Raw genomic sequence first — 19,867 nt, 5'->3', positions numbered from 1 at the left:
CATCAGGTGGCCAAAGTATTGGAACTTCAGCTTCAGCATCAGTCCTTCCAATGAATATGCAGGACTGATTTCCTTTAGGATAGACTGGTTGGATCTCCTTGCTGTCCAAGGGATTCTCTAGAGTCTTCTCTAATACCATAGTTCAAAAGCATCAATTCTTTGGCGCTTAGCTTTCTTCACAGTCCAACTCTCACATCCATACGTGACTACTTGAAAGAGCATAGCTTTGACTAGACGGACCTTTGTTGGCAAAGTAATGTCTCTGCTTTTTAGCATGCTGTCTAGGTTGGGCATACCTTTTCTTCCAAGGAGTAAGCGTCTTTTAATTTCATGGCCGAAGTCACCATCTGCAGTGATTTTGGAGCCCCCAAAAATAAAGTCTCTCACTGTTTCCATTGTTTCCCCATCTATTTGCCATTAAGTGATGGGACCAGATGACATGATCTTAGTTTTCTGAATTTTGAGTTTTTTTTTTTAACTTTACAATATTGTATTGGTTTTGCCAAATATCGAAATGAATCCGCCACAGGTATACATGTGTTCTCCATCCTGAACCCTCCTCCCTCCTCCCTCCCCATACCATCCCTCTGGGTCGTCCTAGTGCACCAGCCCCAAGCATCTAGTATCGTGCATTGAACCTGGACTGGCGACTCGTTCCATATTTGATATTAAGCTAACTTTTTCACTCCCCTCTTTCATTTGCATCTAGAGGCTCTTTAGTTCTTCTTCACTTTCTGCCATAAGTGTGGTGTTATCTGCATATCTGAGGTTATTGATATTTCTCCTGGGAATCTTGATTCCAGCTTGTGCTTCCTCCAGTCCAGTATTTCTCATGATGTACTCTGTGTATAAGTTAAATAAGCAAGGTGACAATGTACAGCCTTGACGTACTCCTTTCCTGATTTGGAACCAATCTGTTGTTCCATATCCAGTTCTAACTGTTGCTTCCTGACCTGCATACAGATTTCTCAGGAGGCAGGTCACATGGTCTGGTATTCCCATCTTTTTTTTTTTTTTTTTGGTATTCCCATCTTGTTAAGAATTCCCACAGTTTGTTGTGATCCACACAGTCATAACCTTTGGCATAGTCAATTAGAAGGGACAGAAAGTGACATTCTGACCAAAGTAACAATCCATCAAAAAGGTAACGGTCATGAATCTTGTTGTTGTTCGGTTGCTCAGTCATGTCTTACTCTTTGCAACCCCACAGACTACAGCACCCCAGGCCTTCCTGTCCCTTACCATCTCCTGGAGGTTGCCCAAGTTCATGTCCTTTGTTTTTTTGTTTTTCTTTTTTTTTTTTTTTTTTATTTTATTTTTAAACTTTACATAATTGTATTAGTTTTGCCAAATATCAAAATGAATCCACCACAGGTATACATGTGTTCCCCATCCTGAACCCTCCTCCCTCCTCCCTCCCCATACCATCCCTCTGGGTCGTCCCAGTGCACCAGCCCCAAGCATCCAGTATCGTGCATTGAACCTGGACTGGCATCTCGTTTCATACATGATATTTTACACGTTTCAATGCCATTCTCCCAAATCTTCCCACCCTCTCCCTCTCCCATAGAGTCCATAAGACTGTTCTATACATCAGTGTCTCTTTTGCTGTCTCGTACACAGGGTTACTGTTACCATCTTTCTAAATTCCATATATATGCGTTAGTATACTGTACTGGTGTTTTTCTTTCTGGCTTACTTCACTCTGTATAATAGGCTCCAGTTTCATCCACCTCATTAGAACTGATTCAAATGTATTCTTTTTAATGGCTGAGTAATACTCCATTGTGTAAGGTGATGCCATCCAACCATCTCATCCTCTGTTGCCCTCTTCTCCTTCTGCCTTCAAACTTCCCCAGAATCAGGGTCCATACTTTCAGGGATCGTTTCTATAATTTTTTATGAACCTATATCCACTTAGTAAAGAATATTAGGAAAATAATAGGATCATAAGGATAAATCAACAGATTCTCAATCATAGTGGGAGATTTTTAACACTCTTCTCTCTGAAACTCACAGATCATATAGACTCAAAATAATAAAAATGTATCTAGAGGATCTGGATAGCACACATTCTCAACACATACAAAGTAGTTGTAAAAATTGTAGTTAAGTAGGTCATTCCAACCACATTGTAAATAGATCATAAGAAACTTATTATAAGCAGAAATCAGTAACAAAAATTAATGGTCTTACACCCCATATACTTGCAATTTTTATTCTTAAAAAGCACTCAGTTAATTCCTTAATTAAAAAGAAAGCATCAGAATTACAAAATATTTAAAACCGAATATTAATTAAAGCATTGTTCTTAAGATGAATTTGAAGAAGGACAGTTATAGCCTTCTTTGCAGTTTGGGTTCCCTGGGAAGAAGACTTTGAAGTCAGCACCCACAGAGGGAGGTGGAGAAAGCAGGGTTTAGGAGGAGAAGCTGACCTTTGATGCCAGTCCAACAACAGTCTCAGCTGACTGTACAGGAAACTCTGGAGCTAAATGCCCTTTAGTTTTGGGCCAAGGTGTCCAGGACTTTATTCTTGCACTCATCACTCACCAACTGTGGGCCACCCAGGAAGGGGCAGGACCTTGGACAAGGTACTGTCAGAAGCTGGGCAGTCCCTGAAGAGGCTGGGGGCTGAAGTCTGTCTGCTCACAGTTCTCCCAGCAGCTGGGACCACAGATTCTGCATTAAAGGTGACTGGGGAGCCACATCACAATGCCCTTTCCAAGCTATTTGCATTTATAAAAAAAATAGGAAAGATCTAGAATGATGAACTATGCCATCAAATCCAAAAGCTGAAATTATAAAACCAACCCTAATAGAATAGTTGGGAGGGAATATGAATAAAAGGAAGTATTCTTGAAACAGCGTATATATATTTTTATATCCAATATTCTTAAGCTATATTTTAATATTATTTAGATAAGCTTTGGCCAAATTTACTTAAGAATTTTAGAAAAGGAAGAGTCAATATCTAAAAAAAATTATTAATTTATATAAAATGAAAAAGATGACATTTATAGATGAAGAAAGGAAAAATGATTATCAAAGAAACCATAGAAACTTTATATCAATAAACACCAGAACCTTAGTGAGCAAATTTCTAAGAAAATATAAATTACCACAATTGAATCAAAAGAAAAGGGAAGAGATAAGAAATTGGAGTAGTCGTCAAAGTAGCTGTATATCTCCTCAGAAAGGCAGTGGGCCCAGATTTTTTACATACTGGTACCACTAACTCTTTATGTAACAGCTGTTTCCCATAAACCTATTCTAAAGTCTAGAAGAAAATGGGAAGCCACACACCTAATTTTATAAGGCTGATGTAATTCTTGTTACCAAAAAAAAGTCTGCAAAAGAATTGAGAACCTAATCTCACTTAAGAGCATAACAGAAATTGTCAATAAAATAAAGCCAAATCCAACATCTGTTTCCAGTCTGCTTTTTTCTAACTCATCCTCATCTCAATTACTTCCTGTTCCTTGAAGCACTGTCACTTGGCTTTTGAGTTTTGGTTTTTTAACCCACTTATTGACTGATGTTTCTCAATATTCTTTGCTGGTTTGTCTCTTCTCCCCAACTTCTTAAAATGAAGTGACCCAGACTCGGTCCTTAAACTTTTCTCTGTCTATGGCAGCATTCATGATAATCTCATTCTGTCGTGTGTGTGTGTGTATGTGTGTGTGTGTATTATACATATGTGTGTGTGTTAGTTGCTCAGTTGTGTTCAACTCTTTGTGACTCCATGGACTGTAGCCCATCAAGCTCCTCTGTCCATGGAATTCTCCAGGCAAGAATACCAGAGTGGGTTGCCATTCCCTTCTCCAGGGGATCTTCCCAACCCAGGGATCAATCCCTGGTCTCCTGCATTGCAGGGAGACTCTTTCCGTTTGAGCCACCAAGGAAGCTCCATTATACATATATATATATATATATAATATAAAATGATATATTATTCAGGGATCTTTATAGAAATAGAGCCAATAAGATTTTATATAGAGAGATTTCTTTTTATAAGGGATTGACTCATACAAATACAAGTCCCAAGATCTACCCAGCCAGCAAGCTGGAGACCCAGGTGAGCCAATGATGTAGTCTCAACGTGAAAGCTGTAGTCTGAGACCCAGGAAGAGCCAGTGTTTTAGTTTTGTGTCCAAAAGCAAGAAAAAGCCATGGGAGTTCCATGGTGGTGCAGTTGTTAAGACTTAGGGCTTTCACTGCCATTGGTCTGAGTTCAATTCCTGGTCAGAGAACTAAGAGCCCACAAACTGTGTGGTGTGGCCAAAAAAAAAGAAAAGCCAACATCTCAGTGTAAAGGCAGCCAGGCAAAGAGAATCCTCTTTTATTCTGCCTTTTGTTCTATTCAAGCCTTCACCTGATTATATGAGGCCCACCTGCATTAGAGAGGGTGTCTGCTTTACTCAGGGCTTCCCTGGTGGCTCAGAGGGTAAAGCGTCTGCCTACAATGTGGGAGACCTGGGTTCGATCCCTGGGTTGGGAAGATCCCCCGGAGAAGGAAATGGCAACCCACTCCAGTACTCTTGCCTGGAAAACCCTGTGGACTGAGAAGCCTGGTAGGCTACAGTCCAAGGGGTTGCAAAGAGTTGGACACGACTGAGTGACTTCACTTCACTTCTACTTTACTCAGTGGCAACCCACTCCAGTACTCTTGCCTGGAAAATCCCATGGACAGAGGAGCCTGGTAGGCTGCAGTCCATGGGGTCGCTAGGAGTTGGACAAGACTGAGCGACTTCACTTTCACTTTTTCACTTTCATGCATCGGAGAAGGAAATGGCAACCCACTCCAGTATTCTTGCCTGGAGAATCCCAGGGATGGGGGAGCCTGATGGGCTGCCATCTATGGGGTTGCACAGAGTTGGACACGACTGAAGCGACTTAGCAGCAGCAGCTGCTTTATTCAGACTGTCAATTCACATGTTAATATCATGCAGAAACACACAGACCAATGTTTGACCAAATATCTGGGCTTCCTGTGACCCAATCAAGTTGAAAATAAGCTTTATTATCACAGATGATGACTCCCAAATTTATATCTCCAGAATGGACTCTTCCCTATATCCAACTTCTTGCTTAGTATCTCTGCTTGGATGTTGAAGAGGCATCACAAATATGTCCAAACCAAGCTCCCAGTTTCCTCCCACTCAGCTGCTTATTGCATAGTATTTTCCATTTCAGTTAACAGTGACTCTATAGATAGTGCAGGCCCCAAACTGCTGGGTAATTTGGGAGTCCTTTCTTTTGCTTCCAAACTACTAGTAAGCTCCATGGCTCTACTTTGAAAATATATTGAGACCCCAGCTATTCCTACTCCTACCACCCTGGTGCAAGCTGGGATCATTTTTCCTGGAGTTTTTCAGTGTTCTCCTATTTTATCTTTCTACTTTCATCCTTGAGCCCTTGGAGTCTATTTCAGTACTTCAGCTGCAGTGATCTTTTTGAAAGCAAGTCAGATTATATTGCTTCTGCTCAGCATTCTCTGATGATTTCCACTTTCATTCAGAGTGAAAGCCAGTGTCTTTTAGTTTACCAGGTTCTACACCCTCAGGCCTCTTTCCCATGACTCTTGCCCTTCCATCCCCATCACATTGACCTCTGTTGTTTCTCAGACATGCCTGGCATATGCTCACCTCAGGGCCTTTGCACAGCTGTTTCCTCTGCATGTATTACTCTTCTCTTTGATAGCTACATGACTTTCTCCATTGTTCCCTTCAGATCTTTGCACAAATACTACTTTCTCAGAAAGTAAGACTTTAATTTTATCTATGGTAACCTTGTTTTTAAAGAAGACTATATTTATGTATTAAGTATATAACTAGAAAATAGTAAAGACAAAAGTCACCATTTAGTTTTTGTAAACTTTTGGAGTCATACGTACAGTCAGCTAAAGCTTTTCCCTTTGGAATTTGGATTGTATTTATTCACCAGTGACAAGAATGCCTGCGTCCATATATACAGTTGTGAATATAAAACTGACCAGTGATACTTGCCGGAGAAGGCAATGGCACCCCACTCCAGTACTCTTGCCTGGAAAATCCCATGGACCAGAGGAGCCTGATAGGCTGCAGCCCATGGAGTTGTAAAGAGTCGGACACGACTGAGTGACTTCACTTTTCACTCTCATACATTGGAGAAGGAAATGGCAACCCACTCCAGTATTCTTGCCTGGAGAATCCCAGGGACGGGGGAGCCTGGTGGGCTGCTGTCTATGCGGTTGCACAGGGTCGGACACGACTGAAGCAGCTTAGCAGCAGCAGCAGTGATACCTGTTTCAGCTTTCACAAGTAAAAGCGATTTTCATTAATACTAAATACTATTTTTGTTTTTATCTGTCCAGATCTCTGTGTAATCTAACTGGTGTGAAGGTAGGGGAGCAGAAGGATGGCTCAGGGACACTGGGACACTGAATTTGTTTTCTTCTCATACTTGAGAAAATGGCCTTACTGATACTGAGATTGAGTTAAAACCCAGGAGAGTGATGCTTATACTAGCTCCCCAATATAGAACTTATTAGATTCTTAGTGGATATGTACTACTAGAAAGGTAACTTAAGTGCTCAGTTCCAAAGACTTGTGACCTGGCAGACATCTTGCTGTTTTCTCAGATCTAGCTGGCCTAGTTGGACATATGCAACATCACCTGAAGCTGATAGGGAATAAAGACCCTGGGAAAACTAGAAGCTAGCTACTCGTAAGTTTTAGAGTCATTGGCTAATTAGTTGGGGACCTAATGTAGTAGCATTTGGTTGCTTCCATTCAGCTTGTAACTCCAAAAATACTAGAATCTGGTCCAGAAGAGGTACTTAAAATGCTCCAGTACAGTTCTTAGGGTGATTGTGACTTAAAAAAAAAGCAACAAAACCCTGCAAACAAACATAGCTCTCCAAGGAGTCATAGAAATTGACAGAAATAATCGCAGTTGAAAATGTGTTGAATTTCTCACCTAAGTCATAAACATGTGCTATCTGTGAGTAGATGTTGGTGTTGTACAACTTTCATCCACTGATTAGTCATTTAGTTAATATCTACCAAGAAGAGGCCTCATGAACTAGCTTTTAAATTTAGCCAGAAAAAATAGCACCATTAATGATGGCCTTGACATTCAGCAAAGCCAAATTAAGCAGTCAATCTGACATTTTATAGACAGTCTGTTATGGAGCCTCACACCCGTTGGATGTTCGATAAGCATTAATTGCCTGGCTGACAATGAACAGCCACACATCTGTCTGTTACAGAAGCTTCAGTGCTTGAGTAACCAGGAGAAGGCTGATTTTAGATACACTGTGAGATAGGATCTTGTGAGCACCAAAATGTGTATGGGGTTGGGGTTTTGTTTTGTATGTTAAAATGGATTCATAATTTCATTTTGAAACTGAACACATTCATTATAAACAGTATTCCCTTTGTCTATTCAAGGTGAAGTACCAGTTCATTGTGGTAGTGATCAACTGTTATTTCCTCTTTAAATAGAAAGCTGAGAGCTTCCAAACAATCATTGTCACATCCCCTTTTAAAATTATGTACATCAGTGCCAGAGAAATCATTAACATTTTGGATCAGATAACCATTAATTTCATTATTGTGCTGTTAGTGCACTGTGTTCATTATAGTGAGTGGAGAATGGTGAACTCTGGTCTGCATTTTATTCCTTTGTTTAAACTGATTCATTTCTACTGAATATACACACTATGAAGCTAGATAAATTCTTGTAATAATAGCAGCTAATTTTTCCTCATTTAATTCTTTGCAGTCATTGTGCTAGGCTCTTTGAATGTATTTAAGTTTGTATTGAAAGATTTTTTTTTGCTTTTTCTGCCATAGCTTTTTTATGCTTTTAAATTTATGACTTTCACACTGCTTTATTTAAAATCACAATTTCACTCATGCTTGTTTAATCACAGTAATACAGTTAACCTTAGGTTCATCGGAAAGAACAAGAACACATGTTTGAAGTATAATGAAGCTGATGAAGACTTTAAACCTTTAGAAATTGTGTATTGAGCAGAGACAGATGTTTTATAATAGAGGGACATGGTATAAAAGATAGCTGATCATGTGAATCTGATGAGTTTGGGAAAGAATTATTGGAATCTATAGATAAGCCCTGATTCTGTTTATCATTTTTATGAAAAAAAAAACTGGTTCGAAATGAATTGTCCACACTGTGGGATGATCCAGCCACTTGCCAAATCAATTGCTTTTAATTAGCTTATCTGATGTTGATTGGATTTGGGGCCTGCATGCCTGGATAGGAATCTGGGATTGAATTATCAGTTTTCTTCTCATGTAGAGAGATGTGACTCTGAAGTGATGAGAGAGATTTTCATATCAAATCATTCATATCACTTTAAAAATTATATATCTATGTGGCAACCCACTCCAGTGTTCTTGCCTGGAGAATCCCAGGGACAAGGGAGCCTGCTGGGCTGCCGTCTATGGGGTCGCACAGAGTCGGACACGACTGAAGCGATTTAGCAGCAGCAGCAGCAGCATGCATATATATTTTAATAAGATTAAAAGAAGTTCTCCATTTAGTTACTTTTGTATTTCTCAGCCATTAAAAAGAATACATTTGAATCAGTTCTGATGAGGTGGATGAAACTGGAGCCTATTATACAGAGTGAAGTAAGCCAGAAAGAATTTGAGCTCTTGCGGATTATTCTTAAACTATTTTCCTCCCGTTTTGTAAGATGTAGAGACTTTGCATGTAGCCCACATCGACAAAGCATCAGATATGTTTGCACAAGGAGTGCACTTGAGCATATGGGATGACCCAAACACTTTATATTAAACTGGCCTGTTCTGCCTGGCATCAGGAAGGTTCCAGTGAAGTGGTTGCCTGGCAACTAATGGAGTTAGAGAAAACTGTGTGTTAACTGCCGGGCCTCTTGCCTCCCCTGTGTGAACGCCTAACAAGGGGAGAGTGGCTTCAGTGTGTATTGCCTGATTCACAGCTGTCAAACCAAAGTGGTGAATAAAAGCAAAGACTGAAAAGAGATGGCACAGCTGGGCTGGGTGCCTGTATTTATAGTCTTACACGTCTCTTTTATGTAAGCGTGTTGGAGAAAAAGATACTAAGGGAGGACTTTGAAAATAAAAGAGGGACTGTTGAAATTTGGGGTTAAAGTTTTAAGAACAATCATTAACTTACATTGAGTTTTTAAAGAGTAGACTAAAAAGTGATAATTGAGGTGTTCCCATGCTATTATCTCAACATTCTTCAAAAATGTTCTGTATAGAAAAGAAGTAAAACATTTTATATGATGATGTCATGAATTTTAGGACAGAAACTGTGTTTTAGTGATTGTACATATGCATACTCTAAGGTACGGGGCTGGTACATCTAATCCTGCTCCCTTTCTATCCATATGACAGTCATAATAACTAGATCCTGGTTGTTCTCACTTGAGCCTGGATGGGGCCTCAGAGCTCTCAACAGGACTCCACCAGTCACTACCAGCATTAGTCTGGGCAGGCAAGAAACTACCTTGGCGTTCTTCTTTGGTTTTCTTTCAGCATTTTTTTTTTAAGTTGAAGTATAGTTGATTTACAATATTATGTTAGTTTCAGGTATATAGCATGGTGATTCAGTGTTTTAGCAGACTATACTCCATTATAGGTTATTATATGTTGATAGCTATAATTCTCAGTGCTATACAGTATATCCTTATTACTTGTCTAATTTTTATATAGAGCAGTTTGTATCTGTTAATCCCATACCTCTCGTTTGTCCCTTTCCCCTTCTCTCTACCTTTTGGGAACTACTAGTTTGATTTCTCTATCTGTGAGTCTGTTTTGCATATACGGTCATTTGTATAATTTTTTAGATTCCAAATATCAGTGACACCATACAGTGTTTTTGTTTGTCTGTTCAACTTATTTAACTAAGCATAATACTCTCTAGGTGCATGCATGTTGCTGTAAGTATCAGTATTTCCTTCTTTTTAATGGCTGAGTAATACTCCATTCCATTCCACACACATATATGTCACATCTTCTTAGTCCAGTTGTCTGCTAATGGACACTTGGTTGTTTCCTGGTCTTGGCTTTTGCACATAGTGCTGCTATAAACATTGAGGTACATGTATCTTTTTGAATTAGTGTTTTTGTTTTTTTCCATATATATATATTCTGGAGTGGAATTCCTGGATCATATGGTAGTCCTGTTTTTAGTTTTTGAGGAAACTCCATACTGTTTTCCATAGTGCTTGCACCAATTTAAATTCTAATCAACAGTGTACAAGATTTCCCTTTTCTCTTAAGTCTTTGCCAACATTTGTTGTTTGTAGACTTGTTGATAACAGCCATTCTGATAGGTGTGAGGTGATATCTCACTGTTGTTCTGATTTGCATTTCTCTAATAATTAGCGGTGTTGAACATCTTTTCATGTGCCTATTAACCATTTGTATATCTTCTCTGGAGAAATGTCTGTTCATGTCTTCTGCCCATTTTTTGCTTGGGTTGCCTTGCCATTCTTTATGGCAAATTGAAAATCCTTAAAAGGTTCTACTTTTGAATTCTATAAAAATGAGTCTGAGGGATTTGTGTCAATGGTAACTTTGAGGTGGCTACTCAGATTTCCTCCTCAGGAAAGTATAAGACGGGGATGGACTGGAGAAAGGCAACTGAAGTAATTAGGAATTGGAAGGTAAAGTGATGGGTTTGTCTGAAGGCTCCTACCACTGCCGCCACCTAAGAACATGGGATGATTTACTCTTTTAAAGGCCTTGTTCTTAGAACTGTGGGTCTGTCCTTAACTAAGCAGTAACTTCCCCTCCCTTCACCTTAAATCTGGAGATCAGTTCTTGCTTGCTAAAATTTGAACTCTAGTCTCCTGCTTGGGTTGCAGGATTCCTAACATTGATCTTGAGTGCTAACCTATTATGACCCAGATAATATGGAGTAGCTGCTGTTTCCAATAGACTTAAGAGCTGCTATCACATATTGGAAAGGCCATTAAGCAGAAATCAAAGTGAATTTATTGACTTTCTACTAAGACCAAGGGGACAAAGTTGTCAGGAGGGTGACTATGATTCAATATTCTGGAAGTATTGCTAATGCTTTGCAATCTCCTGTGAAGTATTGGGGCTTCCCTGATAGCTCAGTTGGTAAAGAATCTGCCTGCAATGCAGGAGACCCTGGTTCGATTCCTGGGTTGGAAAGATCTCCTGGAGAAGGGATAGGCTACCCTCTCCAGTATTCTTGGGCTTCCCTTGTGGCTCAGCTGGTAAAGAATCCATCTGCAGTGCAGGAGACTGGGTTCAATCCCTGGATTGGGACGATCCCCTGGAGAAGGGAAGTATTGGGTGTCTCATCACTTCAAATATTCAGATAGGCAAGGAGGGTTGAAAGGGTAGAGTACTGACCACAGCTATGTCTTTCAGACTCTGAAGTGTGTGTGGGTTACTGGGGGCTCATGTTAAAGTGCAGCTTTCCATCCAGTAGGTGTGGGTGGACCTGAGAGTCTGCATTTCTATTAAGTTCTCTTTGATGCTGGTACTGCTGCCCTAGGGACCACATGCTGAGCAGCAAGAGGCCAGTGATCTCTAAAGTACCCTCCAATTTTAAAATTCCATTTACAGAAAGAAAAAAAAAGCTAGAGTTTTACTTATGATACCTAAGACACATACTATGCAGCTCTGATAAGCCACATCAGAGCCCCTTCTGTGTCTTACAGAATTCTCCCTTAATACCTATTATATTTTAATCAACACAGAATCAGTCTGCCTCCTCAGTAGCTCCACCTGTTCCTTTTCTCTTAAGGCTTTCAAGCTTGTCTGATATTACAGCCCTCTAAAAATTTCCTTTCTTCATAGCTGCTGCTGCTGCTAAGTCGCTTCAGTGGTGTCCGACTCTGTGCAACCCCATAGACAGCAGCCCACCAGGCTCTGCCATCCCTGGGATTCTCCAGGCAAGAACACTGGAGTGGGTTGCCATTTCCTTCTCCAATGCATGAGAATGAAAAGTGAAAGTGAAGTCGCTCAGTCGTGTCCGACTCTTCGCCACCCCATGGACTGCAGCCCACCAGGCTTCTCCATCCATGGGATTTTCCAGGCAAGAGTACTGGAGTGGCTTGCCATTGCCTTCTCCGTGCTTCACAGCTCCTTCCCCTGATTCACGCAGACTCTGTTTCACATTGGCATGGTCACTCCTTTACGTGGACCCCGAATTCTGCCTTTTAGGACAGCTGTCAAAATGTAATCCAAGTTTGGTCTTAGTCCTTGTGTCTTTAGTAAATTTGAAAGACAGGGTTGTGCCAATGTCTGCCGTGTCAAGACAGACCAAAAAGGTCTCTGTGTAGGAAAGATTCATACAATAATAGCTTATCAAGTTTATTCAATAAGGAAGAGTAAAAGTGCCATCCCTAAGTATCTGAAAGACATTTAAAAAGAATGAGTTTCTTTATATGGTGGATAGTGAAGTGTTGAAATCCCATACCCATGGGGTACAACCATAGACTAGAAGGTACCAGAGGGCTTCCCTGGTGGCTCAGCAGTTAAGAATCTGCCTGCCGATGCAGAAGACATGGGTTCAATCCCTGGGTCAGGAAGATCCCCTGGAGAAGGAAATGGCAACCTACTCCAGCATTCTTGCCTGGAAAACCCCACAGACAGAGGAAGCCTGGTGAGCTGTAGTCCACAGGGTCCCCAGAGTCGGACATGACTTCACAATTAAACAACAACAAAGAGGATAACATCAGAGGCATCAAAGGAGTGAGGGATCTGAGAGGGTGACCTGAGGCTAAAACCAGATGTGTGGGTGTCATTTTCCAGAGTATCTGACTGGTGAGAAAGATAAATATAACCTGACTTCATGATGGGCAGTTTCTGGTTTTCATGTGTACTGTCTCTTTAGCTAAGAAAAGAACAGCTTGATTTGTGTTCTTTTTCCACTCCATTTTCCCTCAGTGGACCCAAGTAGTTGAAATATGGCCACATCCAGGAGGAGGAGAGTTCTAAGGAGAAGTAGGATAAACCATAATCATCCTGGTTTTGAAGGGCTCATTATCACCATGTAGTTAATTTAAGAAGTAATGTGCCAAGAGCAAAGCTATGAAACACAGATTCTTGGAGTAAACAAGCTACGTATTTGAAGATGTTGGGAAAATCAATATGTTTCACAATTTTTAGCATATAAGGTGGATTTTTCCTTTACATGGTGAAGGTGAGGGAAAACTGGTATTTCAGAAATAAATTTACCTTTTTTCTGTCTGACTATATTTATAGTAATATTTTACTGTTTTCATTTGTTCTGACATTTTATTCTCTGAGAGTATTACTGTATTGTTTGAGGGAGACTTTTAAAAAGCCATAAATGTACAGGGAGAAAAAAACACTCCAACCAAATATCCCCACTCTTTCAGGTCATTAAGCTCCTCAAATGGCTTGGATTGCTTTTGCATTTGTGAGATAAAGAAGGTAAATAGCCCAGTTTGAAACTATGGTCAAGACCCTTCTATCCTTAAAATCAAGGAAATGGGCTATTGTGGTTAATTGAACAGTCTCATCAGCTGAGATTTACTACCTGTTTTATATGTGAGGTATAACCAAAATGCAATAAAGGATAATCACCATTAACACTAAATTGAGCAAAATGTAATCTTTGTTGATTCAGAGGTTAGTTCCTATCTCTGTAATGCCTCATGGCCATTGTAAACATTACTAATTACAGAATATATAAAAGGCTTTGGGGGATCAGGCTGGGTCTGCCACAGTCTTTGCGAGTTGCTCTTTTCTATACCTCCTTTAGACATGTTTACTTTTGTTTGTCTCTCACAAAAGATAAGAGTTGAATGTGCCCCAAACAATCTAGTTATTTCATCTGTAAAATCATTTGTGTTCCTGATGAAATGAGAATTCACCATACATCTTGCTCCTATCCAGTGCAACTCCAAAGCTACATGTAGCTTACCAGGTAAAGAGATCATAATTTACCAACTAAGTGCCTAACGAAGTCTATCATCTGCCATTCTACTTCTCTCTGAGGATGTAGTAGAATTGCCATCGGTCAGTTTTGTGGCATAATGTCCTAAATCCCAGCCTAAAATTGGTTGTAGCTCATCCTGTGACTGCATGACAACTAATGTGACCTAAGGAAACTTAATTCATGTACTGTGATTTTAGGACTCAATTCATGTCATTTCCATGTGAATTACAGAAGGAATGGCACACTATAAATCCACAGCTCTATCTGTGGTAGGCACTTCAAGTGGATTGCATTCTCACAAACTGGGTTTTCCATTAGAAAGATTTGTGGTGGTTGCAGCACATGATCAGCCAAGAGGAAGCTGTGATGACTGTAAATCTCAGCCTGGCCAAGGCTCTCCCAAAGACAAAACAGTGTGAACCAAGGAGTCTGTGCAGTGTTTTCTTGTTTCTAAGCAGAAGCCTCCCATGCTTTGGCAGAATGTTGTGGCTTGATAGAGGACATTGCCATATGTTCTTACTTTTTTTCTAAATGTCTAGCTTTGAACTAATTTGGTAGATACTCTTTCTCTAACTTTTGGTTTTATCCCAGGGTCTAAAATGCCTTATATCCAGAAATTCTTTATGTTGAATTATTTTTGTTTATGATGATGTAGAAGAGCTGTTCATTATCTGCTGTTGAATTTTTAAAGAGTTTGTCAGGGCATTCATTCACTCGTTCATTGCCCTGTACTCATTGCACACATGTAATGCTCGGGTCTAGGGGCTTCATGGTGGAGAAGGCAAATATGGTGCTCACTTTTATGCACATTACAGTTTAACTTTTCAGTAAGTTTGATGCTACAAAATAGCACCATGGTCTCATCACCTCTTCTGCTACCGAAGGAGACTCTTCTTCCCCATGGGCTCTAGCAGGTCTCCAGACATTCTTTAACAAGGTTAGGAAGCCTAGGTGGCTGGCATTTCACTGTGTCAGATGGCTGGGTTCTTCCTCATTTGGTGTTACCCAGTGAGGCACTTCGGAGAAGGCAATGGCAACCCACTCCAGTACTCTTGCCTGGAAAATCCCATGGACAGAGGAGCCTGGTAGGCTGCAGTCCATGGGGTCGCACAGAGTCAGACACGACTAAAGCAACTTAGCAGCAGCAGCAGCAGCAGCAATGAAGCACTTCCTAATTGAGGTGCCTAGTAAATTTATTAAACTCAGGACATCGACTTTGATTTCTTAGTTCCCTTTTTAAAAAATTTATTTATTTATTTTTGGCTACACTGGGTCTTTGTTGCTACGTGCAGGCTTTCTCTGGTTGCGCCAGGTAGGGGCTACTCTTCATTGAGGCATGCGGGCTTCTCATTGCGGTGGCATCTTTTGTTCTGAGCACAAGCTCTAGGTGAGCAGGCTCAGTAGTTGTGGCACACAGGCCGACCTGCCCCACAGCATGTGGAATCTTCCTGGACCAGGGATCAAACCCATGTCCCGTGCATTGGCAGGCAAATTGTTAATGACTGGACCACCAGGGAAGGACCCTTTTTTACCTCTTAATTCATGAGCTTTGCTGCTTTTTAAAAATAATGTGTTGTTTGTAACATTAAGTTTCTAGGACCAAATGATATGATATCAGAATGGAAGTTAGGTGTTTTTAGAAAGGGAGGTGATGGTTTGTACGATGGAGTCAGTCCTTAAAGTAGGGTGTAGGAGTATGTGATGAATGTGAAGTCCTGTGGCCAGACATAGGAATTTTGAATGGAATTGTCATTAGGAAAGTCTTTGAGAGGAATGGATTTGGGCAGAGGGTGGGTGGAGAAGGCTGTTTCTTAGCTCTGGATTAGAAATGAGTTTCTATTTATTGAGCATCTACTCTGTGCCAGGGGTTATGCTTGACATTAATCTAAACATCAAGTCAACCCTGTGAGGTTGTTATCGTCCCCATCTACAGATAACAGCCTGAGGTTCAGAGGAGTGAACAAATTATCCAAAGGCCATGTGTTCAAGGTAAATAGCCTCCATGACCAAGTAGGTTATAGAACCAGGATATGAATCAGATGTGTCTTCTTGCACAACCTATGACCTTAAAAATATGACAGGTTTCAAAAGACAGTTGTTAGAAATACACAGGTAACACGTGTTCATGATAATGATCCAAATAATGTTATATGTAAGTGGAGTAAAATAGTAGTTCCTTCCTTCCCTCTATAGTTATACTCTATAACATAACCACAGTGACCAATTTGTGTTGCTTTGTTGCTTATACAAACATGTAACATTTTTTAGGGGTTATATTCTTTTCCCAACTCTGCCAAGCCAGGTTTCAGGTTCATAGCTCACAAATCTCTGGTTGAGGGTGGAAACCTGTTCTATGCAATATTGTCTTGGTTGCTTTTGAACGATCCTTATGAAAACAGATTCAAAAAACTCCCTTGGCAGGTTGTTTTGTTCTTTAAACCTTACTCTAAAAAGGAACATTTTCCATTTCATTAACCCAGATAATTTGTTTGCAGTTTGAGTCATTTCTGTCCTGCTCTGTATATGGTTTGATGGAGAGCAGCTGGTTACCATATCAGGTGCAATTACAACTTGGAAACCTGAAAAAAATCAAGTTAATGTGGGAATATTAAAAACTGAAACACTCATCTCATGTTAAAAAAAAAAGGACACTGAAAGCAGCGGAAATTTCTTTCAGTTTCTTTTAAAAGAAGCTATAAAAAGTCTAGAAACAAATTTAGAATTACACAGATTGAAAGTTTTCTACTGTAACCTATGCTTTTTAATTTTTAAATTTCAGATCTACAAATGCCTAAGCAGAATCCACTTAACACTAAGTCTTTCCTGTGAGCATTTTTATCTATAGCCATATTTGATTTAAAAAATAAAACAAAGCAAAATAAAAAATTCTCAGAACTGATACTTCTTATATGTCAATTCTTTTAACCAGAGAATACATAGGAGAAGCTTCATTCTATTTCATTGTTTTTGCAAAGTATAAATTATTTCACTAAGAGCTTGCCATATAGCAGGTACTCTACTGAATACTTTATATTACTATTATATAACCTTCAGGTTCATGAATGGGCGCAATTTTTAGCCCCATTTTTCAGATAAGAAAGCTGAATCACAGAGAGGGTATGTGTTTGTCTGAGTCACCTGTGATTGTTCAAACTCTAAATTTTTGGTTACAAGTTTGCTGTTTATCACGGTTCTTCACCGATCAAGTATTATGTAAATTTGCCTCTAGTGTTCTTAAGCTATGCATAGTACCTTTATTGCCAATGGCATCAGTGGGAAGTCAGATCAACTCACTAACTCACCAAGTTGTCAAATTTGCCATATTGACCATTCACCTTTGACAATTTCTAAATGAATATTAGATTTCATTTATTCATGATAAAGTAAATTTTTGAAAGTTAAATATATTCTGAATGTTTGCTATTTAATCTTACAATTGTATATGCTACATGTTACATACTCCCAATGTCTTTAGGACACTTAGAATATTATTTTTTATTTTATCACATTGTAAGCATTTAAAATATTCTTTACAAAATTTCTCAAATGGTAAGAGAACAGTAGTTTTGTATTTCTAACAAGTTAGAATGTTAACTATAAGTTATCCAAGAGAATCTTATTTATTATGAAACTTAAAACTCTTACTGTGTGAAATAGAAATGAGGATCTCAAGAAAGAATGTTGTTGTTTAGTCACTAAGTTGTGTCTGGCTGTTTTGCAGTCCCATGGACTGTAGCCTGCCAGGCTTTTCTGTCCATGGGATTTCCAAGCAAGAATACTGGAGTGGGTTGCCATTTCCTTCTCCAGGGGTTCTTCCCAACCCAGGGATCAAACCTGCCTCTCCTGCATTGACAGACAGATTCTTTACCACCCTCCAGAAAGAATAAAGGACCATCAATTAAATCCACTCATTCCATACATATTAATTTAAAACATAAAGAATTGTGAAGCTCAAAAGTGAATTTGTCAGAATAAAATATTGGTATAATATGAATATTAATCCATTGGCAAAACAAAAAAAAATCACTTTGTAAAATTAAAAATATTTAGTATGAGCTTAAATAGTACTCACATGTTCAGTAATTTGCTTGAAGGACTCATACAACTCACTGAAAGCTTGTATACTCACAGATATGGCTTATTTCATGGGATACAAATCAGAACCTTTGTTTGAGGAGGCCTTAAAAATAGCTGTGAAAAGCAAAGGAGAAAAGGAAAGATATACCCATTTGAATGCAGAGTTCCAAAGAATAGCAAGGAGAGATAAGAAAGCCTTCCTCAGAGATCAATGCAAAGAAATAGAGGAACACAATAGAATGGGAAAGACTAGAGATCTCTTTAAGAAAATCAGAGATACCAAGGGAACGTTTCATGCAAAGATGGGCTCGATAAAGGACAGAAATGGTATGCACCTAACAGAAACAGAAGATACTAGGAAGAGGTGGCAAGAATACCTAGAAGAACTATACAAAAAAGATCTTCACAACCCAGATAATCACAATGGTATGATCACTCATGTAGAGCCAGACATCCTGGAATGCATAGTCAAGTGGGCCTTAGGAAGCATCACTACGAACAAAGCTAGTAGAGGTGATGGAATTCCAGTTGAGCTATTTCAAATCCTAAAAGATGATGCTGTGAAAGTGCTGCACTCAAATATGCCAGCAAATTTGGAAAACTCAGCAGTGGCCACAGGACTGAAAAAGGTCAGTTTTCATTTCAATCCCAAAGAAAGGCAATGCCAAAGAATGGTCAAACTACCACACAATTACATTCATCTCACATGCTAGTAAAGTAATGCTCAAAATTCTCCAAGCCAGGCTTCCATAATACATGAACTGCGAACTTTCAGATGTTCAAGCTGGATTTAGAAAAAACAGAGGAACCAGAGATCAAATTGCCAGCATCTGCTGGATTATTGAAAAAGCAAGAGAGTTCTAGAAAAACATGTATTTCTGCTTTATTGACTATGCCTAAGCCTTTGACTGTGTGGATCACCACAAACTGTTGAAAATTCTGACAGAGATGGGCATACCAGACCACCTGACCTGCTTCCTGAGAAATCTGTATGCAGGTCAGGAAGCAACAGTTAGAACTGGACATGGAACAACAGACTGGTTCCAAATTGGGAAAGGAGTACGTCAAGGCTGTATATTGTCACCCTGCTTATTTAACTTATATGCAGAGTACATTATGAGAAACGCTGGGCTTGATGAAGCACAAGCTGGAATCAAGATTGCTGGGAGAAATATCAATAATCTCAGATAGGCAAATGACACCACCCCTATGGCAGAAAGCGAAGAAAAACTAAAGAGCCTCTTAATGAAAGTGAAAGAGGAGAGTGAAAAAATTGGCTTAAAACTCAACATTTAGAAAACTAAGATGGTATCTGGTCCCATCACTTCATGGCAAATAGATGGGGAAACAATGTGAGACTTTATTTGGGGGGGCTCCAAAATCACTGCAGATGGTGACTGCAGCCATGAAATTAAAAGATGCTTACTCCTTGGAAGAAAAATTATGAGCAACCTAGATAGTATATTAAAAAACAGAGACATTACTTTGCCAACAAAGGTCCGTCTAGTCAAGGCTATGGTTTTTCCTGTGGTCATGTATGGATGTGAGAGTTGGACTGTGAAGGAAGCTGAGCGCCGAAGAATTGATGCTTATGGACTGAGGTGTTGGAGAAGACTCTTGAGAGTCCCTTGGACTGCAAGGAGATCCAACCAGTCCATCCTAAAGGAAATCAGTCCTAAATATGTATTGGAAGGACTGATGTTGAAGCTGAAACTCCAGTACTTTGGCCACCTGATGTGAAGGACTGACTATTTGAAAAGACCCTGGTGCTGGGAAAGATTGAAGGCGGGAGGAGAAGGGGACGACAGAGGATGAGATGATTGCATGGCATCACCGACTCAATGGAC

At 39.7% G+C, this 19,867-nt stretch overlaps 1 protein-coding gene across 7 annotated transcripts in view; it reads left to right on the top strand.

Moving 5' to 3' along the window:
• Nucleotides 1-19,867, top strand: part of KLHL32 (kelch like family member 32) — a 221,254-nt gene that overhangs the window by 73,759 nt on the left and 127,628 nt on the right. The window contains exon 1 of one of the 7 annotated variants that reach the window (XM_070796053.1): nt 9,630-12,802. The exons of the other annotated variants lie outside the window; for them this stretch is intronic. The gene's annotated coding sequence lies outside the window, so the exon portion shown is untranslated. Of the gene's footprint in view, nt 1-9,629; nt 12,803-19,867 lie in introns of those variants that run through there. 7 annotated transcript variants of the gene reach the window in all.

This window comes from Bos indicus, chromosome 9 (genome assembly GCF_029378745.1).
Source record: "Bos indicus isolate NIAB-ARS_2022 breed Sahiwal x Tharparkar chromosome 9, NIAB-ARS_B.indTharparkar_mat_pri_1.0, whole genome shotgun sequence".
Taxonomy (NCBI): domain Eukaryota; kingdom Metazoa; phylum Chordata; class Mammalia; order Artiodactyla; family Bovidae; genus Bos; species Bos indicus.
This window is presented reverse-complemented; position numbering and strand designations above follow the sequence as displayed.